Raw genomic sequence first — 11,494 nt, 5'->3', positions numbered from 1 at the left:
TAGACCATAATTACTCACCAGAAGAAAATACTAGAAGAAGCCTGAGGCCACAACACCATCACCTAATGAGAAATGTTGGAATTACCTCCTTCAATTCCTAAAATTGGTATCCATCCCTAAATTCTAGATTGTATTAAATTATTGCCAGAGGAACCAGAAGCCCCGGCTGGGGCAGCGCCGGAAGAGCACCCCTCTCGGCGCTAGGCCCGTGTTGGGCCATGAACTGGACCGCGAACCCACTGCTGGACCGTGGGGAACATTGCCTGTGGCTCGGGGAGAGCTTCGAGAAGGGGCCTCAAGCCTCCTTCCACACCATTCGCTATGACTTTAAGCCAGCATCTATAGACACTTCATGTGAAGGAGAGCTTCAGGTTGGCAAAGGAGACGAAGTCACAGTTACATTGCCACATATCCCTGGATCCACACCACCAACGACTGTGTTCAAGGGAAACAGACGGCCTTATCAGAAAGACCGTGTACTTATTATTAATCATGACGCTGGTGAATATGTGCTGGAAAAACTCAGTAGCAGCATTCAGGTGAAGAAAACAAGAGCTGAGGGGAAGTAAATCCAGGCCCCAATGGAACAGCAGCCCACTCGTACCCCACAGCCATCACAGCCACCACCACCTCCACCACCTATGCCATTCAGAGCTCCAATGAAGCCTCCACTTGGACCCAAAACTTCTCCATTGGAAGATTACCCCTCGCCTGAGCCTCAGCTGGATGACATCAAAAGAGAGCTGAGGGCTGAAGTTGACATTATTGAACAGATGAGCAGCAGGAGTGGGAGCAGCTCCTCAAATTCTGAGAGCTCTTCAGGAAATGATGACGATAGCTCCAGCAGTGAAGGCGAGGATAATGGCCCAGCCTCTTCTCCACAGCCATCACGCCAGCGGCCCTACAACAGCAGGCCTGCCATTGCCAATGGAACCAGCCGGCCACAAGGAAGCAACCAGCTTATGAACACCCTCAGAAATGACTTGCAGTTGAGCAAGTCTGGCAGTGACAGTGATGACTAGCACTGGATCTTTGAAAATCTACTTTTTGGTGCACAAACATGCTGCAAGACCCAGCTGCTCTAGCATGGAGTCCACTGCCAAGAGGAAAATATTATGGATCAGTGACTGTAGTAGGAGTTTGAGGCTCTGGAGCACTCAGATATTCAAGTCTTTAACTTAGTGGTGATGGGTGACTTTCTCATGTAATTTTTGAACAATCTCACGTTTCAAAGTAGATCTGTAGAAAACTAACAGAATTGTATTTCTATTTAGTTGATATTGTTAATGAGAAACAGACAAATGTGCCGTGGTCTAGGTTACTCAGAGGCCATTCCTTAACCAGGCCAGTCAGTTTGGTCAAGCAGTCTGCACTAGTGAAATGAAACAGTCTTTAAGGGGATGAGGAGAGAGGAGGAAACCTCAAACAGAAATATGTTAAAACCACTTTAAATTGTTGGCACAAAGTGGTAAGGAAGTTTTGTCTAACCTAGCCTGATAAGCCTAGGTAGAAATGGACTTCAAGACAGAGTGCTTGAATGGCAGCTGGCTGGGACCCAGGAGATCTGCTGGCTGAACCCTCCATTTATAGACTAGGAAAGGGAAGCACCCAGCTAGCTATGGCCAGTCTCCTATGCACTGCCTGCCCCCTCCCCAGGCTTCCCTTGAATCTCAATTATTGGAATCATATTCTTATGCATAGGACTTTTAGGTGTACATTGGAGCTTTGATTAGATTCCAAAAGACAAAAGTGTTGGGTACTTCTAGCTTGAATTCAGATCCATACAGTCCCTAAATACGTAAAGCTGAGTGAGCAGATTAAATCAGCAGCCATCGTGCTGATGAGTTTGACTGAATTAAGCTGGGGCTTTTGGTTCCATGTGGATCTATGCAAAGTGTTCTATAGTCATTGGATTTGAGCAGAGGGAGGTAGGAGTACAAGAGAGGTGTAATGAAGAACATCTCTGAACAAATGAACCAGCAGTAAGTTTCCAAGCACCAGAATCTAGATAGGAGTTCTGCAGAATGAAATGACACATTCTTTGATATGGTATTTCTGTGTATGCTTTTGTACCACTGTCTGTGTCTGATTCCCAGACTGATTTGTATTTTTTATATAATCAACTGGAAAAAAGTCACAAGATTGCCTTCTACAGTGTACAGTTTCTAAATGAATCTGTTGTTGCAGGAAACTTGTCACTAGTAAATGTTCCATGAGTGAATGTGTGATAAATCATCCTATAATTAGTATGGAGTAGCCCATTTCTATAGTTTGAATAAATATGTCCTGAGAAGTTTCCATCTACTTTTTGGTTTAGCAGGCACCAAGACAGTAATAATATTTTTTTCCTCTTTGAGAACCCCCTACTCAGATGCCTCGCCCTCCCCAGCTAGTAGAGGAAAGCAGACTAGACCTAGAAAGGAAGTAGCCTGTGGTAGGGGATTTTGTTTGTTCATATAGTTGACTGTTTTCACCCACATAGGGACCCCACTGAGCTGGAGATGGGGACAGGCAGCCATTGCCTAGTAGCACGTTCACACCACTCCACCCAAGTTTGGGTCATACGTATGCACTAGTGCCCTGAGGTGGACTCTCAACCTGTCGCGTGGTTTCAGTGGATTTGGTGGCAGGTAGGAACTTACTTATAGTGGGTTGATAATTACTTTATGATTCTTTGATAATGAAAGCTCAGGGAAGGTGAAGGTCATGATTGGGAGACTTGAATTGTTACTGGATGTGGGAATTGCTTCACTGCTCTTAACCTGCTCAAACTGAGGCAGGTTCCAGGAACTTGAACTAAAAATGTCTATTTAAGCCTTTCTCTTTTTTTCTCTCCCTTTTTCCTTCAAAAACCTTGATTTATTTATATAGACAGAACTGTGGTTTTTGGCATGTTGGGCTAAGAATTTTGTTTCTATAGGAAGTACTTGCATGTGTCACTGGGCTTGGTGAGTCAAGCTTTTTGAGCTTGAGACCATTTCCTGTCATCTGTGCTACCCAACACTGCACAGTTATTCCATAGCACAGCTCCATTTTGTTCTCTGCACAAAGTTTTTTGTGGTTCCATTCCCTTACCCTCTAGTCTTACCCACCAGAGTAAGGAATTTTTTCTTTTTGGAAGTCAAGAATTTTGCCTCACAGATAGCTTCTCCTAAATAACCTTGTGCCAGCCAAACTGGACTTGTTGTTCCTGCCTCTCAGCCTCTCCATCTAAACCCCACCCCCTGAGTCTCCATAGATGCCATGTTTTGTCGTCTCTTTCGAGTCACATGGAATGTCGTGTGTATATACTGACCTTTCTCTTGCTTGCACTCTGCTTGGTATGAGCGCCTTAAAAGCAGAGACTGTCACTTTTCCCTCCATGCCCTGGTGTGTCCACAGGAATAGATAGTCACATGCTTATGGCCTGGTGGGGGAAGGGGCAGAGAAAACTAACCAGAGCAGTACAGGGGATAAACATACAGAAAACATTCCAAGCATTTGGAGCAGCTGGAAATATCCATGTTGAGTTTCATGATTTAGAAGTCTTTAACTGAAGTGTTAAAATTGCCTTTTCTTTGCTCTGTACAATGTCTACCATACTGTGGATCATTTAGGCAAGATGAAATGACTTAGTCCCAAGTGTCTGAAGAGCCACAGTAAGCCTTAGTAAAGATGTGATTTTGGGAAACAATACAAATAAACTAGAGATTTGTAATAATGACACTCATTAACTATTTTGGTTTCTGTTGCAGAATCATTTTTTCCATGTGAGGTGTTAATAAGTGTATCAGTGGTGGGAAAACTTGAAAATTCCAAAATCCTTCCCTATTTGAGAGAGGCTGGTTCAGTAGGATATGTTGTGTGTGTGTGTGTGTGTGTGTGCACATGAATGATGTATTTATTACATTATTTTGGAAGAAGATTAATATGTTATGTGGATATATTTTATGTATAGCCAAATGGGATCTTTCCATTTGGTAAGTAAGGTAGGATTTCTGAAACTCAGGCCTTAACCAGCAGAGACCTTAAAACAAGACCAATAGAAGCCTTATAAAATACATGTTTTTGTGGCTTCTATTATTTCTGTCTTGGGTTCATTGTTTCATTCTTCAATGATTTTTTAAAATCTTGTGTCTAAAAGTTTGTTTTGCTTAATTACAAAGTAGGCATGCATGTTTACATTTATGTAAAATATTTGCTGTGTAAAGGTTTTTGTTGTTCATTCTCTTTAAAAAATCATTTTATCAGCTGGGCATGGTGGTTTATGCCTGTAAACCTAGCACACTGGGAGGCCCAGGTGGGAGGATTGCTTCAGGTCAGGAGTTTGAGACCAGCCTGAGCAAGAGCAAGACCTGTCTCTACTAAAAAAAAAAAAAAAAACAGAAAAATTAGCTGGGTATGGTTGTGCACACCTGTAGTCCCAGCTACTCAGGAGGCTGAGACAGGAGGATTGCTTGAGCCCAGGAGTTTGAGGTTGCTGTGAGCTAGGCTGAGGTCATGGGCACTCTAGCCTTGGCAACAGAGGAAAACTGTCTCTCAAAAAGAAAAAAAAAAGTATTTAAATAAAAATGATCAACTATAAAAAAAAAATTATTGCCAAAAATGTTTTGTAGTTATTAGTACACTGGTTTTCATATATTGTATTAGATACATCCTGAAGTATTTTGTCTTTTGTATTACTGTGTAAATGACATTTTAACATTATTTTTTAGCTTTTTTGTTTGTCATTATATGAAAATACAATCGATTTTTTTCCGGTTGATTTTCTAAATTTCTTTGGCTATTCCACCAAAATATAGAGTTTCACTTTCTGTGAAAGAAAACATCTTTACATCATCTTTTCCATTGGTCATGCTTTGAACCCATTATTCCATAGACTAAGACCTCCAGAAAAATGTTAAATAGTAGTGATGAGAGTAGACATCCTTGCCTTTCTAATCTTAGAAGGAAAGTAGTTTGTCATGAATTACTAGTTAAAAAGTTGTAAGTAGGCATTTCAATGTTCACTATCAGAATAGAAAATTTCTCTTTTATTCATAGTTGTATGACAGACATCACATTATGAATGGATGTTGAATTTTGTGGCATGCCATTTCCATATTGAATGACAGCATCATGTGCTTGTCTCCTTTATTCTACTAATGTGATGAATTGTATATATTTTTGACTTTCAAATACTAAACCAACCCTGCATTTCTGAGGGAATAAAATCTTGTTATGCTATATTAGCATTTCTATATGTTATTCAAATTAATTTTTAAACATTTTATGTCTATCAATATGATGCTCTCTTAAAAATGCAGTCTTATCAACTAAATGAGACCACCAGGCTCTGATCTGATGACCCCCTTTCTGCTTTGGGACCCAGAAAATCCAATAGGCATAAAGAGTGACTTGTTGATGGAGAGATTCACTACTCTTGAGATGATTAGCAACTGCTGTTGTTTTAAATGAAATCAATTGTATCACTGATGTCTTACATCTATAAACTAACATACTATGTCACTTTGTAGGTGGCTAATACTTAATAAAAAGACAGAAGTTACAAAAAATATATTTCTATTTCCATTACATGGATTGTTCTTAGCATAGCTTGCATATGCTGCAAAAAAAATACTGTTGCTCAGGTTCAGTCATCAAGTTTTTGCTTAATTGTTCTGTTTTTTCTTTGTGAACACTTTCCTTTGTTATGTTGTTGTTGTTAATCTCTTCAGGGGATGCTAATGTGAAACCACAGTTGAGGATCACTGTTCTTAGATGACTAAGTATAATTAATTCTGGCATGGCACTTCCAAGGAGTTATGTCTTCCCTTTGGTGGAGGTTAGATCACTTGGACAAGTTCATATATGAAGTAATAATCTTTATGACCTGTTGAACACTGTTCGTTCACGTCTCCGGTCACGCAACATATTGGAGTAGTCAGCAGGATCAGGGGATTGCGAAGGAGCCGAACGCCTTTCTGGATGCTGGGCTGGAGGACAGCTGCCTCCACCAGGATGCCTCAGAGAGATCTTCACTGAAGCCATTTGAGGTAAGCATGAGAATCCTGTAACTGGGACGGTGCAATTGCCACGCAGAGTACGTGGGACGTCTCCAGCATAGCAAGAAACATGGGAGGAAATAATATGAGTCTTCAGCTCTCTTCCTCTTTAGAGGACCAATATACTGCCATTTTAAAAACTCTGATTTCTAAAATTCCGGTAAAAACCAGTAACCTGCAGGAACTTTTCCATGTGGTTGTTAAGCATTGCCACTGGTTCACACCGGAGAGTCCAGCTTAATTTGAAAGTCTGGAAGAAAGTGGGTTGGGCTCTGCGTAATGCCCACCAAAAAGGCAATTTTATAAACAGGGAAATATGGGCAACATATCAGCTGGTTCATATCGCATTGGAACCATGTCAGACATGTTCTGAGCAAACCTCTGAGACTGAGGATATTGGCGCTGATGAGTTGCCACCCCCACCTCCTTTGCCCAAGCTGGGTCAGTTAGACCAGCCAGAGCAGGCTGCGGAAAGACTCAGAGAATCAGAAAATGAATATGATATGCCAGGATCCCATTCTGAACCCCAGCTTAATAAGCCTACAAAGAAATATGTGGGTGACTTAATTAGTCTAGAGAGTGATGCAGAGAGCTGTCTGGAATTAGTGGAAATGGCTGATGAATCAGCTCAAAAAGAGTCTAAGTTTGAACATCTTAAAAAGGTTATGGCTGAAAATTTTCAAACAATGAATCAAAGAATTGCCTTCTTAGAAAAGAAGGGAGCTGAAATACTCTCCTCTAGAGCAAGCTCTAAAGCAGGTTCTTGTAAAGATGTGCTTTCACCTTACAAGCCTCTAATTCCTTCTGCACCAGCAGGTCCTATGGTCTGGAGGGAAGGCCCCTTACATCATAATGCTCCACCAGGAATCTATCCTGTGTGGCCTAATCCCCCAGATACTCGCTTCACTGCACGATATCACTTTCCTTTAGATGTTTCTGAATTGGCTATATCTAATGAGAACTCATTTCAAATTTCAGAATTGGGTAATGATAAAGAGCCTGTTATACAAGTATATCCTGTTTTCAGGGAAATTCGAGAGAATGGTCAATCAGGAGCTGCTCAACATGCTCCTATAGAAGTAAAATTTTTAAGAACAATTAAAGATGCCATTTATGCTTGTGGACCTACTTCTCCTTTTTGTGATTGGCATTTTAAATTCATATTGCACAAATCATATTTTTATTCCTGCTGACTGGGAAACTTTTCGTACTACCTCGAGCCCTGGTCAATTTTTACAATTAAAGCTTTGGTGGCTGGAAGAGGCAACTCTGCAAAACCAAGCTCAAGGAACTTCAGTTAACACTTTAATGGGTACTGGCCCTGCGGCTGAAATTCATCAACAGCTACAATTAACACAAGACTTATTAATGCAGGTTAAAGATGTTTGTATTAGAGCTTGGCAAAGACTAGAGGAAAAAGATGGGGTTAAGCAGTTTTTTATAAGAATCATGCAAGCAAACAATGAACCATATTCTGAATTTGTAGCTAGACTTCAGACAGCTATTGAAAGCTCTGTTCCTGGAGAACAGGCCAGACAGATGCTTTTATTACAATTAGCATTTGAGAATGCCAATTCAGATTATAAGTTGGCTCTGACACCTGTCAAAAATCAGGAAAATGTTTCCATTGAACAATATCTCCGCACTTGTAGATATATTGGGTCTAGAACATTTCAGGAAAAGCTTAATGCTGCATCCTTGGCAGAGGTACTTAATGGGACTAAAAAGAAAGCAAAATGTTTTAATTGTGGAAAAACAGGGCATCTGCATTCTGAATGTCACAAAGCTAAAACTGAAAGTGCTCCAGCTACTGTAATTTAGGATATCAAGCTGCAAGCACCTGGCCTATGCTGCTGCTACAGAAAAGGCAAACATAGGACTAATGTTGATCTGTTAAGGATAAAGATGGCAAACTCCTGCCACCCAAGGTAGAATTTGTTCCATCATAGGATCAAAAAAAACGGGGATCAGGGCCCATCTCAGGGTCTGATAATGAACAATACGAGCACTCAAGGTCAATTTCCAGTGGACAGTGGGGTAACACATGCACAGGTGAATCAGAACAACTAATTGAAATAGAGCCTATGAAATTACATGTTCAGGATCTCTTTCATGAAACTCAAGGAAGTGCAGCTTTAGACATACCAATACTATCTGAGGAAGAACTCTTAGCTGGACAAAAGCCTGGAAAACTTCAGACTGGAATTTATGGCCCTATTCCACCAGACTCTGTGGGACTTATTTTAGGTAGAAGCAGTTTAACAATGGAAGGTTTAAACATACATCCTGGAGTTATTGATTCTGATTTTCAAGGGGAAATTATGCTTATGGTTTCTTCTACCCAGAATATAAAATTAAAAGCTGGACAAAGAATTGCACAAATTTTAATGCTGCCTTATCATAAAGGACAAGCTGCTCCCGTAAAGCATGAAGGTGGCTTTGGCAGCACAGGAAAACAGGTTTTCTGGCATACTTTCTTTAATGACTTTAGACCTCAGTGTACAGTAACTTTTGCTGATAAAACGGCAATTACTGGACTAGTAGATTCAGAAGCTGATGTTTTGATAATTGCTTCTTTCATGTGGCCTAAGGACTGGCCAAAAAAGAAAATTGAGGCTACATTTGTTGGTATGGGAACTTTAACTGATACTGAACAAACTACAAATACTTTAGACTGTTCTGGCCCTGAGAGTCAGAAAGCTCAACTACACCCCTATGTGGCAACTATTGCGTTATCTATATGGGGCAGAGATCTTTTACAACGGTGGGGAGCCATAATTACTATTCCAACTATTTCCAAAACAGCCAAGACTATAATAATGAATATGGGTTATAATCCCATTGACCCCACTCCTACTTTAAAACCTGAAATTGTAAGAATGGGAAATGAAAAAAACTGGACTAGGCTTGCCTGCTCTTCATGAGGGTTTTATATAGAGGCTCCTGTTCTGTGCTTCACCCTGCCGTTACAATGGTTAACAGATAAACTGATATGGGTTGAACAGTGGCCACTCCCTCAGGAAAAATTAGAGGCGCTTAATAATGTAGTTCAGGAACAGTTAAAAACAGGCCATATTGCATATAGTAACAGCTGCTGGAACAGTCCAGTATTTTTAGTAAAAAAGAAATCTGGAAAATGGAGAATGGTGACTGATTTAAGGCAAATTAATGCAGTTATTTCTCCTATGGGAACCTTACAATCAGGTATACCTAACCCATCTCTAATTCCTAAAACTTATTCTATTATCATAATTGATTTAAAGGATTGTTTCTTTTCCATTCCTCTTTATCCTGAAGATGCTGAGAAATTTGCTTTTACTATTTCTGCTTTGAACTCAGAAAAACCTTCAAGATGCTTCCATTGGAAGGTCCTTCCTCAAGGCATGTTGAATAGCCCCACCTTGTGTCAAATTTTTATAAATCAGCCTTTATAAATAGTAAGAACACTTTTCCCGGAGGGTATGTGCTTACATTATATGGATGACATCTTAATAGCACACATTGATAAGGAAAAGCTACAACAGATGTTTTAAGCTGTAAAAGAAAATTCCCAGCAGTTTGGACTTGTACTTTCTGAGGACAAAACAAAGTATACAGATCCTTGGGAGTGTTTAGGATACAAAATAACTAGGTAAAAAATAATTCCACAAAAAGTAACTATTAGAAGGGATACTTTAAAAACTCTGAATAATTTTCAAAAACTATTAGGAGATATAAATTGGATTAGAACTAGTTTGGGAATTCCTGCATATGCTCTAAAAAATTTGTTTGCAACTTTAGAAGGGCCAGCCGATTTAAAAAGCCCTAGAGTATTAACTGCTGAGGCAGAAAAATAATTACAGTGGATAGAACAGCATATCCAGCAATCTCAAATGGACAGAATTGATGAAGTTGGTCATTTTTGTTTATATGTGTTTCCTTCCAATCATTCCCCTACTGGACTGTTAACACAGGAAAATAATTTCATAAAATGGTGTTTTCTACATAATAAGACAGTTAAGAAAATTGAAATCTCTCTCTCTCTCTCTCTATATATATATATATATATATATATATATAGGCCACAATAATTTTAAAAGGACGTCAAAGATTTAGACAATTAATGGGTAAAGACCCTGAAAAAATATTTGTGCCTTGTACTAATTCTCAAATTAATAATTTATTTATCTTCAACACTAAATGGCAAATTGCTCTTTCTGATTACCTAGGACTTATAGACAACCATTATACTAAAGATAAAAGAATTCAATTTCTTAAAAGAACTAATTGGATATTACCAAAAATTATTAAAGAACATCCTTTAGATAATGCATTCATTTTTTATCCTGATGCTAACAAGAAAGGAATTGCAGGATATGTAGGAGAAGAAATATAAAAGGTTGAACAGTCTCCTTATCGATCCATCCAGATAGCTGAGTTATTTGCTATAGTAATACTATTAAGTGATTATCCAGATAGAGAGCTAAATATAATTAGTGATTCAATTTTTAGTACAATTGTAGTACAAAATATTGAGACTGTTACTCTAACTGAAAATAATTCAGAATTAAATTCGTTGTTTCAAAAACTACAAAATTTAGTAAAAGCCCAAGTAAAAGGTATTTATATTACACATATTAGAGCCCATACAGGATTACATGGACCTTTATCAGAAGGTAATCATATGGTAGATCAATTAATAGGGTCAGTACTTACTGCCCAACAAAAACATAATATTCATCATTCTAATGCAAGATCATTAAAACGGAGACATGGCATCACTTGGCACTCTGCCAGAGCCTTAGTCCCATCTTGCCCCACTTGCCAACCTTTAGTAGCACTCCTTTACCCAAGGGAGTTAATCCTAGAGGATTGAAATCTAATCAACTATGGCAAATAAATGTGACTCAATTTCCAGAGTTTGGAAAAACAAAATATATACATCATACTGTGGATACTTATTCTCATTTTTCATGGGCAACAGCATTATCATCTGAAAAACCAGATGCTGTCATTACGCATCTGTTAGAATGCTTTTGTATTATGGGTAAACCTGAAACTATGAAAACAGATAATGGATCAGCATATATTTCAAATAAATGCAAAGAACTTTTTAATCTCCATCAAATAAATCATCTAACAAGTATTCCTCAGAATAGCCAGGGTCAGGCTATAATTGAAAGACAAAATAGAACATTAAAAAATATGCTTATAAAACAGAAAAGGGAGGGACAGTATACCTCCCCAAGAACAGATTATCTTCAGCTCTATTTACTTTAAATTTTTTAAATTTGAATGATGAAAATGAAACTCCAGCATCTAAGCAGTGGAGTGTGGTCACACGGCCATCTACTGACCAACCAGTATATTACAAGGACAACCTAAATAATCAGTGGATCCCCACCACTGTGGTAAAACGGGGAAGGGGATTTGCTTATATTTCCACAGGAGATCATAACTTTTGGGTTCCATATAAAAATATTAAACTTAGA

The 11,494-nt window shown here is 38.9% G+C and overlaps 1 pseudogene; it reads left to right on the top strand.

Annotated features, from left to right (window-relative positions):
- Positions 1–218: 218 nt before the first annotated feature.
- LOC128589901 (ELL-associated factor 1-like) lies at positions 219–1,062 on the top strand (annotated as a pseudogene).
- The last annotated feature ends 10,432 nt before the right edge of the window (positions 1,063–11,494 follow it).

This window comes from Nycticebus coucang, chromosome 1, assembly GCF_027406575.1.
Source record: "Nycticebus coucang isolate mNycCou1 chromosome 1, mNycCou1.pri, whole genome shotgun sequence".
NCBI lineage: Eukaryota > Metazoa > Chordata > Mammalia > Primates > Lorisidae > Nycticebus > Nycticebus coucang.
The sequence above is the reverse complement of the archived record's forward strand: the minus strand, read 5'-3'. Positions and strand labels throughout refer to the sequence as shown.